The 17,510-nt window shown below is 42.8% G+C and overlaps 1 protein-coding gene across 16 annotated transcripts in view; it reads right to left on the bottom strand.

Moving 5' to 3' along the window:
- Positions 1 to 17,510, bottom strand: part of ERC2 (ELKS/RAB6-interacting/CAST family member 2) — a 974,141-nt gene that overhangs the window by 646,763 nt on the left and 309,868 nt on the right. The gene's annotated exons all lie outside the window — the stretch shown is intronic.

Consider the following 17,510-nt stretch of genomic DNA (forward strand, 5'->3'; position numbering starts at 1 on the left):
TTACTCTGTGCTCCGCAAACACAGCAAGGAAACAGAGGAAAGAAAATGACTAACGTGGTTGCAAATCTGCTTGCTGCACGCATGGCATTTTGCTACTGAGGTAGGTTTGAAATGAGCAATTTAAAACCTTTTCAGTGCAACTGTGTCACTTTTTGGAGTGAACTGATTTGATGAAACCCTGTGAATCTCTTGCTTCCTAATTTACAGTTTCAGTCCTGGCTCAAAATCACATCTGTGTGTGATATGTTTATGCACTCATGATGCCAAGAAATTAAAATTGGCATTAATATCAACAGTGTTAAAGGGGAGACAAAAATGGTGAAAGCCAGATGGAGACCCAAGAACTGCTGGAATGTGATGAATATTTCTTCAGGTGAAAAGCAAACACTATAACTGTAATTTTCAGCTTGAAGGCTCACTTTTTGCATGCCTCTTCTCAAAAGAACAGTTCTGTTAAGACTAAAAGATTGTCCCAGCAGAAGAGAAGAGACAAACAAGGTTTCTTCGGTTCATGCTTTGATTTTGTTACTAATAATTAGCAATAGTTTTATGAAAGTAGCCAGTGACGGAAGTAAACAGAAGTGCTCACACATATCCATACTGCTGATACAAGTCACCTAATGGAAATAATTCAATTCAGACTTATTTAACTTGTAAGTCACCTATGGAGTAATTCCAACAGACTTACCTGCTCCCAGAAAAAATCATTTCAAGTCAACATGGAATAGTTTTAGGCCTTTACATTTCATGGGACCACAAACATTAAAACAAACAGACAGCAACAACAAAAAAACTTGGGTGTTGGAGAAGGGACTCAACAAAATTTCTAGCTTTTTCCTAGTATGGGCATTAAAATTAGCTCTACCTCCACCACTACCATCTACTACCATTGTCATTTCATAAAGGTGGAACATAACAATGTAAGAATTGTCAGAAGACCAGAATCCCACAATAAAAGATTGGCCTTCCCAGGATAAGCACACAGGAAACCTGTAGCCCATATCCTATTACATTGTTCTTATTTGCCAGCGGCCTAAGAAGACCTGGTCACAGACCAAGGTGCACATGCCAGGGACCAGCACTGGGGAATCACGGTCATGGTTATAGCTCTGGACTGTAGCATTGCGGGGGTGGAGGGAAGTAGAAGTGTATTTTCTTCTCAAAGTCATCACTAGCCCAAATCAGCAAACCTGTGCAAAACTACTTCTCAACCTCCAATTTAAGAAGATTTAGGATGAGTGCCCCCTAATTATTCAAAATGGTCTTGCATCAGTTATGACTCTTTTCCTCTAACATATCCCTGAAAGGGATGGAGTCAAGTATTACTGAACCCACTTTACGACTAGAGAAAGAGAAAGAAATTCTGTGTCCTTTTGGAGTTGCTGGACTGCAATGATCTGGCAACACTGGTCAATTTTAAGCTCCATGGTGATGGCAGAGGTTTTCTGAAGGAATGACCTGAAAAGCAGCTGTCCTTTATTGTGCATCTACAATGTCCCTGGCATTAGTCTTTTTCAAGCTTCTGCATGACCCTATGAGGAGTATGACCTGTATTATGAGTCCTGTGGGCAACCAGCACCCACCACGGCCAACTTCAAGCTGCCTCAGTGATATCACTGAATGCAGAGTCGGGAAGACAGACGCAATAACGCCCATTGTATAATATTTCCATCACATGGGCAAAATAGACATGATAACCTCAAGAGCATATATAAGAGTAAAATATAACAAAAATTAGGAAATAGTGAGTTTTTAATACAAGTTCTTTTATTTTGAGTTTGTATGTTTAATTTCATAATATCAGTTGTTAGAATAAGTTTCCAGTTTTTGGCTTTCATGGGCTAGTATAATCTAGTTCCAGCACACCACTGGGTGAATCATATAAGTACTTCAAACCTCCATAAAATGCTACTTAGCCCTCAACATTACTTCCAAGAGAGTTGGAGATCACTGGACCAATAAAATCTCAGAGATGAGAAAATGGAAAGTAAGTCTCTTGTCACAGTTGTTCCATAGTAAGTGGTAGAAGAAATACATTTCATAGGTCACCAATTCTGATACTATGTGGCATCAAAAGCATCTTAACAAAAAAAAGATGGGAATGAAATTCATGATAGTTTCATACCATAGCCAACCCTGGTTCCAAAATAAAAATCATAAGACAATTTGAAGAAAGAGTTTAAGCTTGTATAAAACAAATAAAAATAACCAAGAAGCAACAAAGCAACACAGCAAAAATAAAAACCATAGGGTAAAAGCATGTGCTGTTATAACTTCTGCCAAGCATGAAAACATTTTTAAGAGCAAATTTGCAATAACACAGCTAAACTTGTAGCAATGGATTTGCAAAAATGGAAACAGAGTTCTCTTTGCTGTAATTATACAAATTCTATTATAATATAAAACAGCTCAAAATCCAGATTGGGTCCTTACTCTCTCTGTCTCTCCATGGAAAAAAAAAATGAACATCTCCAATTACCTATGAATTGTAGTTTTCCTATCTTCACTAACTATTTTTCAATCAATCCTGACTTCACAGTTCCTGAGGATCACCTTAATTTTTAGGATGTCAGGTAAATAAAGATTATAATCCATGCAGATGTCATGGACTGTCTGAAGGTCTCGCCTCAGGCATTTTATCCAGCTCTGAGATTTAGAAATCTTCAAATGCTCCCTCTGACCATGGCAGAGAGGACTAGTTGCCCAATGAAGACTGATGCTCCTCTTCATTAGTGCAGAGTGGTTGCTAAGAAACCTCACCACCACCACCATCCTTGTATCAAGATGCCCACGTGACTTATTTCTGGCCAGTGGACTATGGGTAGAAGTGAGAAATTCGACTTTCATAAAAATCTCCTACCGTGTCTTCACTCTCCCTACTTTCCTATCTGCTGGCTAAAAGTAAAAGACTCCAAGACCCAAGAAGATGACAGAACCCCAAGATAAAAGGAGCCTGGTGTTGCCACATAGCTGTCCAGCTGTCTGTCCCCCCGTGCTTACCCCTAAACTGACCCTTTTGAGGACACTGCTCATACACCTTGCGTCTCCCTGTTTGGCCCCAAAAGATGGCTGGTAGCCAATAATGGGTAAGATTCCTTGAGGAAGGAACAACCTAAGACAGGCACAGTCTAATGGAGGCCATCAGGAGAAATCTCCGGGCTGATGGAGGTGGGCATAGGTCCTCATCCGCCCCCAAAGAGACTGGAGGTATTTTACCTCTGTAGCTACATTCCTTCCCGCAACCTGCTTGGGAAGTGACCTGATGATGTGATAGTATCTGTCCTCAGCATAATAATATTATCTCCCTGGGGTCCTATGCGTATGCGTGTGTGAAGACAAAGCATTTGTCTGATCTCTCATTGCCCTTGTCCTGCAGGACACAAAACCTGGGATCCTGGAACGCCATCTGAAAAGGCTGCTGGGCACCCACATTGGATGGTGGTACACACAAAAAATAGTTAGCCTCCACGTTTACAGGCTTTATCTGTAGAGATCCCAGCTCTCTCTGCCTTAACTACTGCAATGGCTACAGAAAGAAACAATGTCTAATTAGCCCTCTATTGTGTGTTGCTTTTGAATCACAACTTGTTCTTAATGTGAGTACTTGCCAATTTTTTCTAAACAGATAGTAAGATGAGTGGTTGCTGGGTGCTCCAACTATCCCTAACCATCTGAAAGATATATCCATTATGCACGGATCTTAAATAATTTTCCCAGGAGCATCTGGTACAGGTATGGGAGATGTACAAGGTTTAACTTACTCTGGTAACTTTTAAATGACAGTATTAAACCTAGTGTGGTGGTACTTATGCTTCTCTCCATCACCAATCTCTGTAAGAAACACGTGGAAAGTGTGGATTCTCTCTAGTAATGTGCACAAAAGCACACACAAACAAAACGGCATGGGCCATTTTAGCTGCTTCACAGAGCCTGGGCCAGCACTCGAGAAGTTTCTCTTTGAACCAGACTACAGGCTAAAAACCACTTGTTGAGAGAAAAGAGCATCGTACTGAGAGTCAGGAATCAGACCCCCACTGTCCCAGACTGAGACCCTGGCACACCCCTTTTCCTCTCTGATCTGCAGAATAAGGAACATTATGAGTGGGTTTCAAATGGCCCTTCCAGCTCTGAGAACATCCAGATATTTAATAGGTAGCTGAATCTGAAATGTTGATCTCTGACTGGTACTTTCAGTCACACCCACTTTCAGTTTTAAAAGCAGAGTAAAAAGAAAAGAAAATTAGAAGCATCACAAAATTTAACATCTCACTATTCCCACTAATCCCCAATTTATATACTTTCCTATAATTTCATGACTAGGTCGCTTTAGCTGGTCTAAAACTGCCAGCTCCTCCAGATGATCAACATGGAAATAAACCAAGAACCCAGAATTTTGAGCATGAAATCTCAAGTGGTTCATTGGATGACATTTCTTGGCACTTAATGAGAATCTAGAGTCTAGTGAGGTAATCTGGATGAACACTAGCTCCCACAATGAGCCCGGCCAAATAATGTTTACACACACCATATACTTTCTTCAGTAGACAAAAGCAAAAACAAACAACAAAAAAACAACAAAAATCAAACCTTAGCTTTCTTTCCAAAGGTAATTTCCTATTTTTATCTGGCCTTTCCTCCTTATTTTTCTGGTAATCTACTACTGTAAAACAAACCACCCCCAAATTTCGTGGTGTCAAACCACCAGCATTTTATTATGCTCATGAACTCTGGGTCCAGAATTCACAAAGGGTATAGTAGGAATGGCTTGTCTCTACAGTGCGATGTCATGAGGCTGGAACCGCTGGGGCTGGTGGATCCACTTTTAATGTGATTTCTTCACTCATATCTGGTGCCTTGGCTGGAAAATGACTGGAAGCTGGGTTGAGCTGGAATTGTCAACTTGAGCACCTAAATATGGCTCTCCACATGCCCTGGGCTTTCTCAGCACAGCAGCCTCAGGATAATCCAATCTCTCACATTCAAGTATACGGACTCCAAGGGCAAGTCAGCCAGAGGCTGCATGGCCTTTTATTACCTGACCTCAGAAGTCCCATAGAATCACTTGCTCTGTTGGTTGAAGCAGTCATAAGCCTGCTCAGATTCCAGGGAAGAGTACTGAACAATATGAAGACATATTTTAAAACTGCCATGCTTAAGGAACAAAACCAACTGAAGAAACTGACAGGAAAATAAGACTATAAGCTCACACATTAACTCATATCAGTTTTAAAATTCATTCATATATTTAAATAGTAATTTGATACAGGGGTATAGGAAATACATCAGTGAACCAAATAGACAAATACTGCAGCTCTGAAGATTCCAGACAAACATTCAAAAATATCTGAAATATTTTTATTTCAAATTCCAATGGGCCAAAGGCACAATAATTCAATACTTTAAAAAGGAGACCAAGGGGGCCGGCCGAGTGGCACGTTGGTTAAGAGTTGGCTTAGGATACCAGCTCTGAGCAGCAGGGCCCCAGTTAGGATCCCACATGAGGGTCAGTGACACTGCCCTCTACAGCTAAGATGGTGAACAACAGCTCAACCTGGAGCTGGGCTCCCGTGAGTCCCCAGCGGCAGCGTAGGCTGCAGCCCTTGCTGCAGTGGGCTGCCATAAGCTACCCTGTGTGGCCAGCAGCCAACGTGATCGGCTGGCAGCTGGTGTGAGCTGCCAAGAGCTGTGGTGAGCAGCCATCCAGAGGCCAGCGACCCATCTGCCTCACCTAGGAAGAGCGCAATGATAACACCAACATGGGCCAGTGAAGCAACATCCTCCACAACTAGACTGAAGAACAAAAGGACAGCAACTTGTCTGTTCCCCTTCCCCAATTCCCCAATAAAATCTTAAAAAAAAAAAGGAGCCCAAACCAGTTTGTCATAAGTGCTATAAAGGAAAATAACTCAGATAACTCAGGAAGTTGGGGGACACGTTGAGGGGGATAGGTTGAAATTTTAAATAGAGTGATCAGGGAAAGCTTCATAGAAAGGTGAATCTGAGCAAAGATCTAAAGGACATGAGGGAAAGAGCTGTGCAGATATTCCAGGCAGAGGGAATAGCAAATGCTTGAGTGCCTGGCGAGAGCTGCATGAGGGCTGAGAAACTAGTAGGTCAGAGAAGTGCGGGGTGGGGGATGGTGAGAGGAGGAGTGCTACATTTGGAGTCTATCGTAAGGACACTTGAGAAAACTGGGAAGCCACTGGAAGGTTCTTAGCAAAATAAACCATCATATGAAGTACTTTCTTAAATGATTACTCTAGCTGCGGGACTGCAGTGTGACTTGGGGTTGCCACTGGGTAGGGGAAGGGTGTAAGGGCAGAACCATAGGGACTAGTTAGGAGCAACTGGAATAACCTCAGCAAGGGATGGGAAAACCTTGGACCAGAGGGACCGAGTGGAGGCCATGATAAGGAATTGAGCCTGGATGTGTTTTAAAGGTGAGCTGACTCGCCTTCCTGGTCGATTGCCTGGACACGACTAGAGAAAGAGAAAAGTAAAGGAGGGCTTTAATGCTTCTAGCCTGAACAACAGGAAGAATGGAGGTGGGATACAAATATAGGGAAGACTGGGAGGAGAAATAGGAGTTATGGAAACCACGAGTTTGGTTTTGCATGTGTTAAGTTTGTAGTGCTATTAGACATCAAGTGGAGATGTTGAGGAGGGGGTTGAATAGATGAGTCTCAATTGGAGGGGAGAAGAGTTACAATTACAAATTTCAGATCAGTGAATAGAAAGCACTTAAAGCCATGGGCCCAGATAAGATCAACCAGGGACTGGGCATAGAGAGGAGAGAAGTCAGGGGACACAGTCCAGGGCAATCCAACACTAAGGAGCCCAAGAAGTGAGGAGAAAGGAACAAAGGAGACTGAAGAGGAACAGCCAGTGTGGTAGGAAGAGAACCAAGAGGAGTGTGGCCGGCTGGAAATCAGGTGATGAGAATGAGTCCAGCACGCGCCACTGCCCACCTCATCAATTGCTGCTGAGAGGTTCATGGGATGGGGCCCCAGGATTGACCGCAAGACTTGGCAACATGCAGGTCATTAGTAACCTCGACTGTAGGAATTTTGGTAGATATGAGTGAAAATTTGATGGGAATTTCTGTGGGAGAATGGAAGGTGAGAAGAGCCTCAGGCTGTTATAGTTCCACAGATTTAACTGTTCGTTTCTTTTACTAAAACACTTTAAGATTTGTACACCCATGTTCATAGCATTATCACAATAGCCAAAAGATGGACGCAACTGAAATGTCCATCAACAGATGGATGGATAAACAAAATGTGGCATATGAATACAATGGAATATTACTCAGCCTTGAAAAGGAAAGAAATTCAAACTTGCTACAATAGGAATGGACCTTGAGGGCATTATGCTTAGCAAAATAAAGCAGTCACAAAAAGACACATAGTGTATGAGCTCACTTATGTGAGGTATATAGAGTAGTTCAATTCATAGAAACAGTAAGTAGATGGTGGTTGCCAGGGACTGAGGGTAGGGGAAATGGGGAGTTACTGTTTAATGGACACAGAGTTTTGGGTTTGCAAGATGAAAAAGTTCTACAACTTGGTTATACAACAATGTGAATATACTTAACAATATTGAACTGTACACTTAAAATGGTTAAGATGGTAAATTTTAGGTTGTGTATATTTTACGACAATTAAAAAAAATTAAAAACCATAAACATAACAAAATGTTGAAGTCCCACAACTTTCCCCATCTCCATTCTGTTAGAGAGAAACCATCATCTTAAAGGTGGTGTCTATCTTTCTCACACATTTTTGTGCTATTATTACATGTGTATGTCCTCATAAATCATATAAATCTAACAACAGAGTGCATTGTTTTTTAATTTACATCAATGCCAGCTGTCCATATTGCACAAAGCTTTTGCATTTTGGATTTTACCTCAACAATATTTATGTATATGTTCTTAGAACTTATCTGTATAAATAAATGTTTCCTACACTTCTTTTTTCCATTACAAACCATGTTACAATAAACCTCTTAGTACATGGGGAAAAAATAACTCTGTTTTAGGTATCTTTATACTCTTACATGCACAATAATTCTAATCTTTCTACAACACTCTGTTTCTTCTGCTTGGAATAATCCTTCGCCCTGTTATGCCCTTTTGTCTACAGAGCAAGCTATAGCTCACAGGCCAAATCCAGCCCACTCTGTTTTGGTAAATAAAGTTTTATTGAAACAATGCTTGCCCATTCATTTACATATTGTCAGTTGTTTTCATGCTACAATGGCAGAGTTGAATAGTTGTGACAGAGACCATATGGCCTCACAAAGCTGGACATACTTACTATCTGGCCTTTTAAAAAAAGTTTGTCAACCCATGGTCCAGAATATCTTCAATACTCACCCTAGTTATCTCAAGAAAAAACACCAATTCCTCATGTGGTAACTTAAAATATGTTCACAAATTCCTTGGCATTCCCTTTACAAGATGAAGCCTAAATATCTTTGTGTCTGTGGCCTGGACTTAGTAACTTATACTTCTAACAAATAGAACATGGTAGAAGTGACATGTGTGACTTCTGAGGCTTGGTCATAAAAGACATTATGGCTTCCTTCTTGATCACATTCTTGGATTATCTGTCCTGGGGAAAACCAGCTGCCACATCATGAGGACACTCAAGCTGCCCTATGGAGAGGCCCAAGGGGCATGAAACGGAGGCCTCCTGCCAACGGCAATGCGAACGAGCCAACACAGACGTGGACCTTGCAGCCCCAATCAAGCCTCCATATGCCCGGAGCCATGCCCAACAGCTTGACTGCAATTTCATGAGGGACTCAGGGCCGGAACCACCCAGCTAAGTGACTCCCTCATGCCTTACCCACAGAATCTATAAAATAATAAGTGCTTATTGTTTTAAGCCACTAAGTATTTGTGGTCATTTGTTATGAAGCAATAGATTACAAATATGTCACAGAAAGGCCATTAGCTGACGCTCCACACTGGCCTACATGTTGCGCCCTTGTATACACTCTCAGCATTGTGTACTTCTCCTTCACAAGCTGGACATGGCTGTAAGTCTACAATGATTTATAAAATTCATGGATTCACGTCCATGTTCGCCATGGAGTGGGAAACTTCATGAGCACAGGGACTCTGTATGTCCATTACATTCCCAGTAACTAACAGAGCGCTTGCCAAGAGTAAGTGCTCAACAAATATTGACTAATTGAATGAAGCCATGCAATGACATTGTATTTATAGGCCTGGACGTTCTATATGTTTTGACCCAAAGGAGTCTGATGTGAAGCATAATAGCCAACAGTTACCCACGCGTTGCTATGTGCTAACCACTTTATTAACTTGCCTAATACTCACATTAATCTTTCTAGGTACCTATTATTATCATAAGCATTTTTCACTCAAAGAGACGGAAACAGAGAGAAGTTAGTCATTTGCCCAGTGCACTGAATTGCACTGCTGGGATTTACCCCAGGCAGTCTGGTTCTGAGGCCTCTGCTCCTATCAGCCGTGCTGTATGGCCTATTTTCACCACTTGGCTTTGATTTGATATTTGAAGTTGACACCAACGTCTCTATCGGCTTCTCCCATTGTAGTCACCTCCCTATTTCTCCTTTGATTCAGTCATCCATTTCTCACTCTTTTCTTGAGTACTTGAAAATTTAAAGGAACTTATCTCAACAACAGTTGTCTGATACTGACATCCATATTAGAAATTAAAACTCAAATAGCAAACATGGTTAGGCACACAGAAGTGAAGGAAAAAACAATTACTTTCAAATATTAATACCCTTCTCAGTCTTTGACAGATCAAGCATTAAAAATAATAACCGAAATGATTTAAATAATATAATTAGTAAGGCTGGATTAACAGACAATCACACTGAACTCTGGATCCTATAAACCTCTATTTCAAGGCTCCAAGGAATATTTAAACAAATTGATCACATACCAGACCACCAAGAAAAACCTCAAATGGAGTCCACAAGGCAGAAGTGATATAAGCCACATTCTTTGCCCACACAATATAAAACAAATTAATAACAAAAGTGAAAATGAAACCTCCCTGTTTGGAAAGTAAAGCTCACAAAGTCTAAAATTCATCCTCTACAGTTAAACAGATTCTCTCCTCTCTACCTACTAGGTGTGTGACCTTGGGCCAGTTCCTGAATTTTCTCTGATCCGCAGGATGGTGAAATTGAAATAAGCACATAAAGTACTTGGCTGGGCTGGCATATAGTACACTCTCAATAACTGAAATGTATCACTATTATTGTTGTTGCTCCTGAATAGTTTTTAGGGCTCCTGAAAGTATATTAGAGAATGCAGCCTGGCAGAATGGCTTTCCTGCCCCCTTGTTCTGTGGCCTGATACGGGCTACCATGAAGCCAGTGCCACTGGGTCTGACTGCATAATTCAAAGCAAGAAATCCTTACTGAAGGCCCACGATGTGTCAGATAAAACACCCAGAGTCCCCGCCTTCATGGAACTTACATTCTAGTGCAGGCATCCTCAATGGGGGCCATATGGCACCTAGAGGGTTCAGTGGAGGGGGAGGGGAGCAGCAAGTTACACAGTGTTGTTGAGACAGGGGGAGTGATGAAGACAGCGATGGGGGTTGAGGCCCAAGGCGCAAGGGCTGGGGAAGGGAACAGACTGCATAAGGCCATGTAGGTCCTGATAACAACCTTCGTCTTTCTCAAAAGTCTTCAAATTCTAGAGATGGGAAAGCAGTTTCCATGGAAATACATAAATATGATATCTTATTATTTTTAAGTCTTCACACAAAAAATGGACTGTTGGGAACCTGCGAACATAACATCTGACTCTCTGCACACACACATTTTTCAGTTTGTCGTAATGCATCATGCACTCCTTTTTCTAAATCTGCATGAAAGATTGTTTGATAGATTTATCTTGGTCCTTTGAATGCTACAATCCTGAGAACCATAGAAACTAATAGAATGAGATGCCAGCTTCCAAATATTTGACCAGTGGTGTTAGTCATGTCCTAGGAGAAACAATGAAGTATAGTTATGTAATTTAGTAATTACTGAGCACCTACTACATGCTCAGCAATACAGAGATAACAAAAATAAATGAAACACCATGCCCGGTCTCCAGAAACTTGATTGTCTAGTAGAGTGGGAGTACCTAACTGGAATACAAGACTTCAATAACACCAGCATCCACCACTTACGGAACGTTCACCATATGCTAAGCCCTGGGCTTCCCTTCCAGCCCCTGGCTGTATCTGCTTAGCATCCCTTTAGGTAACAGTTACCATCCCATGGGAAAGCTGCAGACATTCAGAATCAGAGAGTTCAGTAATATGCCTACGATCACAGAGCTAGTAAGACTTGAGAGTGTGACCAAGGGGTCTGACACCTAAACTCATACCCTTAATTACTAACATAACACTTAGTTTATATCGCTATTTGTGGTCCCTTCATACCCTGCAAACATCTAGGGTTTCAACAGGTAACTAAATCTGACTTCTGGTTTGTTTCTCAGCTCCCTGATAGGATCCCAGCAGTTCTGAACAATATGCGACGGGAGAGGATGAGAGGCAGCGTCAGGCCTCATAAGGGAGGGGGGCTATGGGGAGCTTCATGGAATAGTGCAGGTGGCTGGTTAATCTTGGACCATCTTTGGATTCCTCTGTTAGACTTCTCTGTTGGATTCCTGTTTCTGAGCTGAAACACTTCTCTTTGAACCTTATATACTCGTACAATGATGGCCTTCTCCTCGTTTGGGGACATAAAAGCAAAAAGGATCCATCTCTCCCATGATAGCTTACTGCTCCAAAGTCTGTCTAAGGAGTCATTATTCAATCCACTACATCTTATATACCACAGTGTTGGGTGCTGTCCTGGCCATTCACCTCAGACTATAGCAATGATCTCATCAGATCTTAGAAGCTCAGCAAACTTGGGCCTGGTTACTACTTAGATGGGAGACTGCCTGAGAAAATTGGGTGCTATAGGTTTTAGTGTGGAACCAAGAACCAGAGGTTTATTCCCAGGCCTTAAAATCTAGTGGAGTTTACCCAGCTGGATTTCAAAACTGCACTGGAATTGTGACTGCATTTTACCTTACATATATCCCCTATTTGAACTGGAGTGTCTTAACTGTTATCCTATACCTGTCCCATCATTGTCTGTTGGAAGGAGATAACTTGTTTATTTAGTTTCACAGGTCCATTGATAGATAGAAATTGCACTCTAGGAATTGTACTTAATAGAATATACCCAGAGAGTCACCCATACATTAAGTTAGAAGGTTTAGATGCTGGGACTGTTGAACTGATGAGATTTGGGGCTTTGAGTTGACGCTACAATGGAATGAGTCTTTTGGAGACCTGGGGAGAGGTGAATGTATTTTTATTTGGAAGTGATGTGAATATTTGGAGGCCAGAGGGCAGGCTGTGGTTAGCAAAATAATGCCCCCTACCAAAGGTGTCTATTCCTATTTCCAAAGCCCGTGAATATTACAGGGCAAAAGAGACTCTGCAGATGTAATTAAGGTTATAGATGCTAAGATAGGAAGATTACCCTGGATAACCTGAGGGGGCCCAATATAATCCCATGGACTCTAAAAGCTCAGAAGTTTCTCTGGAGGCAGAAGAGAGCTGCAACAGGTGGGGAAGGCAGAGAGACACTAAGCATGAGAAGGATTTGATGTGCCGTTGTTGGTTCTGAAATGTAGGGATCATCTGCAAGGACCAGAGGAGGCCTCTAGGGACTAAAGGTGGCCCCAAATGGATAGCCAATAAGAAAATTGGGACCTCGGGCCCCGAGTGGCGCGATGGTTAAGAGCTGGCTTGGGATGCCAGAGGGCCCTGGTTCAGATCCCACATATGAGGGCCAGTGACACTGCCCTCCACAGCTAAGATGCTGAACAACAGCTCAACCTGGAGCTGGGCTGCCATGAGTCGCCAGCGACGGCGTAGGCTGCAGCCCCTGTGGCAGTGGGTTGCCATGGGCTACCGTATGTAGCCAGCAGCCAGCGTGAGCGGCCAGCAGCCGCAGTGAGCAGCCGTCCAGAAGCCAGCGACTGATCTGCCTCGCCCGGGAAGAGCGCAATGATGGTGTCAACTTGGGCCAGTGAAGCAACGTCCTCCACAACTAGACTGAAGAACAAAATGACAGCAACTTGTCTGTTCCCCTTCCCCCAATTCCCCAGCACTGTTCCCATCCCCCCAATTCCCCAATAAAAATTTTAAAAATTAAAAAAAATTTTTTTTAAAAACCTTAAAAAAAAAAAGAAAGAAAATGGGGACCTCAGTCCTACAAATACAAAGAATTAGATATGGCCAACAACCTAAATGAGTTTGGAAGCAGATGGATCTCAAGAGTCTCTAGAAAGGAACACAGCCCTAATAATACCTTGATTTTGGCCTTGAGACTCAAAGCAAAGGACCCGATTGAGCCATGCTATAGCAGGACTTCTGAGCTGTGTTGTTTTAAGCTACAAAATGAGTGTTGTTTTAAGCTGCTAAATGTGCTCTAATTTGTCAGTGCAGTAATAGAAAACTTTCATACGGTGGTTAACCTTGCACTAACCTTTGGACTATGCTGTTAGACAGTTACATGCCCCTGAAGCATCTACGCACTGACCTCTGTTCTACTCATTCAAGGGCAAAAGAGCAGATCAGCTTCCTCTCCCATGATGACAATTTCCTGTTCCAAAATCTTTCTTACTAGAGTCCTATTCTGGCCACTGTTTTTTATATGGCACTGTGTCAGGTGCTCTCAGCAGTGTCCAGGTCACTTACCTTAGTTCATTTCTATGTCTTAGGTCAGATTCCTGAGAAGCTGAGCCTGAGACAGGGATTTTTATGTGGGTGATTTATTAAGGGAGGGCTCATAGGGAAACCCATAAGGGAGAGAAGAAAACCACACATAGAAGGAAGTTAGGCAAGGATGTTGTATAGGAAATCTAGCCTGAGCCTGAGTTTGCAGGGAGCTCTAGGGAATAAACTGTGCTTTAGAATCTGTCCCACTGGAGTCAAGGGTGGCAGGCTTCTGTACCCCTGCTCTAGTCAGTCACTGCCTAGGGAGGCCTGGGCACTTTGGGGTAGAAGGAAGTTTGACAACTCTTGTTACCCACAGGCACACCTTTAGTAAAGAGCACAGGTGTGAGTCATTGGCAACAGCACCCACAGCCCCTGTAAGATGGGCTTACCTGCCCAGTAATGGGATGCCAGGCAAAATTAGCATCTGCTGTAGGTGATGATTCAGAGGCTATACGCAGAACTCCAGGTTTCATCTGAACTATTGTGGAGGGAACAAGGTTGGATTCTACTTCTCTTATTCTAGATTAAGTGGCTTTAAAACTTTTATTCTAGCAGTGTAAGTTTGTTTTGTTTCCAAACAAAATTCTACAAAACACAAACACACACACACACACACACACACACATACACACACACACACACACACACAGTTGATAAAATTAACTGAGCATCTATTATGCTTCAGACAGTGTGCTAGGTCCTTCAGGGAGGGAGGAAATAACACAGATTGGTCCCTGCCATCATGAGGCTTGCTGTCTGGTAGAAAAGACAATAAAAAATATGTAAAGTAACAAATTAAAAAATAATAAATGTACATAGATGATAAATGCTACACAAACAACAGCAATATAAGTAAATGGATGCTGAATGCTGAGAGGAAGATAATGGGGGAGGGAACTATGTGATCCATATAAGGTCTACCTGCTGAACATATGATGAAATTTCTAGTTCTCTAGTTCTGAACTGTAGTATCAATTAACATACTTTATTTTTTCCTATCGTCTCCCTTAACTTTATTAAAGTATAGTTGACATGTGATATTATATTAGTTTCAGGTGTGCAACATAGTGATTTGACATTTAGATTCCTTACCATGTGATCACCACAACAAGTCTAGTAACCATCTGCCACCATGCAAAGTTATACGATAATATTGACTATTTTCCCTATGCTGTATATCACATTCCTGTGCCTTTTATTTAAATAACTGGAGGTTTGTACCTCTTATTCCCCTTCAGATAAGAAGGAAATTTTCACCATCCCCCTTTCTTCCTCCCCTCTGGCAACCATCAATTTCTTCTCTGTATCTACGAGTCTGTTTCTGTTTCCTTTGTTCATTTGTTTTGTTTTTTTAGATTCCACACATAAGTGAAATCATATGGTATTTGTGTTTCTCTGTCTGACTTCTTTCACTTAGCCCCTTAATTTTAATCTAGTGGTTAGAGAAGACCTCCCAGAGAGGATGCTATTCAAGCCAAGACCTGAGTGATGAGGAGGAGCTGGCCATATGAACACCTGTGGGAAGAGTGGTCCAGGTAGAGGGAACAAAGAAGTGGAACCAAGTGGATCTACTATGATTGACGGGGCGGAAGGGGAGGAAAGGCTTGGAGGCCGACCACTCAGCTCACTTCCATTTCAGGTGCCCCTGAGGTATCTCCTGGGCACTCCAGGGTCCTCAAAATACCATTTGGGAACCACCACTCTGGCGATCATACTTCTAGTGACATATTCTAAAACCGGATTGAAGAAAGTCCCTGATTTTCTGTCAGCTGCCCAAGCATCAGTCCGTGTTTCTGGTTCTTCACACACTTCCTCACAATGCTCTTTCCCTTGAGTCCTTAGGGAAGGTGGGGGACAGGGAGCGCTTCGCAGCCTCACAGCTCCAGCCAGAGTGCCCCTTTTAGAGAAGCCAGCAGGGGGTGGCATATGAATCAACAGCGTGTTCCCTCTCACCCCCACAGTCCAGATGGCTGCACATCACAGGAGCAGAGGGCAGCTCCTACGCAGACAGCTTCCTTGGCTGGAGACACGCACCACACTTCAGACCATGAAGGAACACACTGTGGAAGCGATGGCGGCATTTTTACAGAAAAGGGCATGGTCTTTCTTTGGCTTTCTTTTACCATCTGCAGTGAAACCTTATAGTGTAAAATACCGAGGGCTCATAGAAGTGGAAAGCACCATAGGAACGAGCCAGGCAGCTTCTCGCTCACAGCACGCATCCTTCCGTATTCCTGATGTGGGTCGCTGAGCTGAAGTTTGAGTGAGTTCAGAGCTCGTTGGACACACGTCCATGAAGCAACTCTGTTGGAAAGTTTCTCTCCTTATATAAGTTAACTCAAAATCGGCTCCCTCTAACTCTCCTCCATTTGGTCTGGTTTCTCATTACACAGAACTTAATAATATTATCCATGCTGACCATTCACTGAAGCCTTGCCATGTCCCAAACATCATGCTAGGTACTTGTCATGAACTATCTCATCTAACCCTCACCCCAAACTTGAGAGGCCAGCACAAATCTTATCTCCAGCTGTCAGGAGGAAGCCTAAACCCCAGGCCCCAGTTTAGGAGCAAGAGTAGTGGGGTCTGCAGCCAGGTACTAGACCTGGAGGAACTACACTGCAAACTGTCTGAGTGAGGCAGGATAACTAGCCTAGGAAATGGACCACCCCCTCCAGGATACAACATGAAGTGCCTCCCTGGTTACACAAGTAACAAGTGACTGTATCTGGCACCTGCAATTGGAGAAAAACGAGAACCAGTCTCATCCAGCTCAGCTGATCCCTATGACCAGGCCCTGACTTTACCTCATTCTAATGTCATTATAATGTCATTTGCATTAAGGTTACTAGACTCCCATCATGCATCTGACGCCATGACAGTTCTGGAGGAACCAAATAAGGAAGAAAAAGCAGGAAATTGAGGACCCCACTTACTGGGAGGAAACTGACAAGCTATGTCAATGGAACGTCACCAAATCCAGTTCCAGAGGAGACAAACACCCCTGGTCAGGACTTCCTCAGCAGGACTCTATCTGAGTTCATCCATATTTCCTCTCAAGTATGTACTTCCATTTCAATAAAGCCCCTGTGTTTCCTGCATCTGTCTCGCTCTAGAATTCTTCTTTGCATGGAGATAAGAACCTGGCTACCGCTGCGCCTAATTGAGTCCTCTCTTGGACATTCCTGTGAGCTTCCAGTGACACAAGGACAGCTCGGAGTCATAATCTAGCACATGGCTGAAACAAAAGCACCTAACATCCACTGCCAGGCAACTTCTCTGTGCCTGAGCCAGTTGGGGTCCTCTTCATGGGCTCGCTCACTCAACCCCCATTTACAATACCCTAAGATCCTGTGAGTATCCCCATTTTACAGATGAGAGGGCTAAGTAAGGCCCAGCAAGGTGAAATGGCTAACTAAGTGCTCAGATGAGGGAGGGAGGGATGGGTAGATAAAGTAAGTTGAAAATATGGTCTCAAACCTCAGGCAGAAGTTATTCCCTAAAACAAAGTTGCACACCACCTTCCAACCTCATCCCCCACCATAACTGTCCAGTGTCCCCCACTGCAGTCATGCTCATCCATTCACACTCCCCAACACAGTCCCCAGGTTGTCCCTTCTGTTGCATATTCTTCATTCACTGCAGTCTCTCAAAGGCCCAGTTCAAATCCCATCTGCTGCAGGATCACACACACACACACACACACACACACACACACAC

This window comes from Hipposideros armiger, unplaced genomic scaffold, assembly GCF_001890085.2.
Source record: "Hipposideros armiger isolate ML-2016 unplaced genomic scaffold, ASM189008v1 scaffold_220, whole genome shotgun sequence".
In the NCBI taxonomy this organism is placed as follows: domain Eukaryota; kingdom Metazoa; phylum Chordata; class Mammalia; order Chiroptera; family Hipposideridae; genus Hipposideros; species Hipposideros armiger.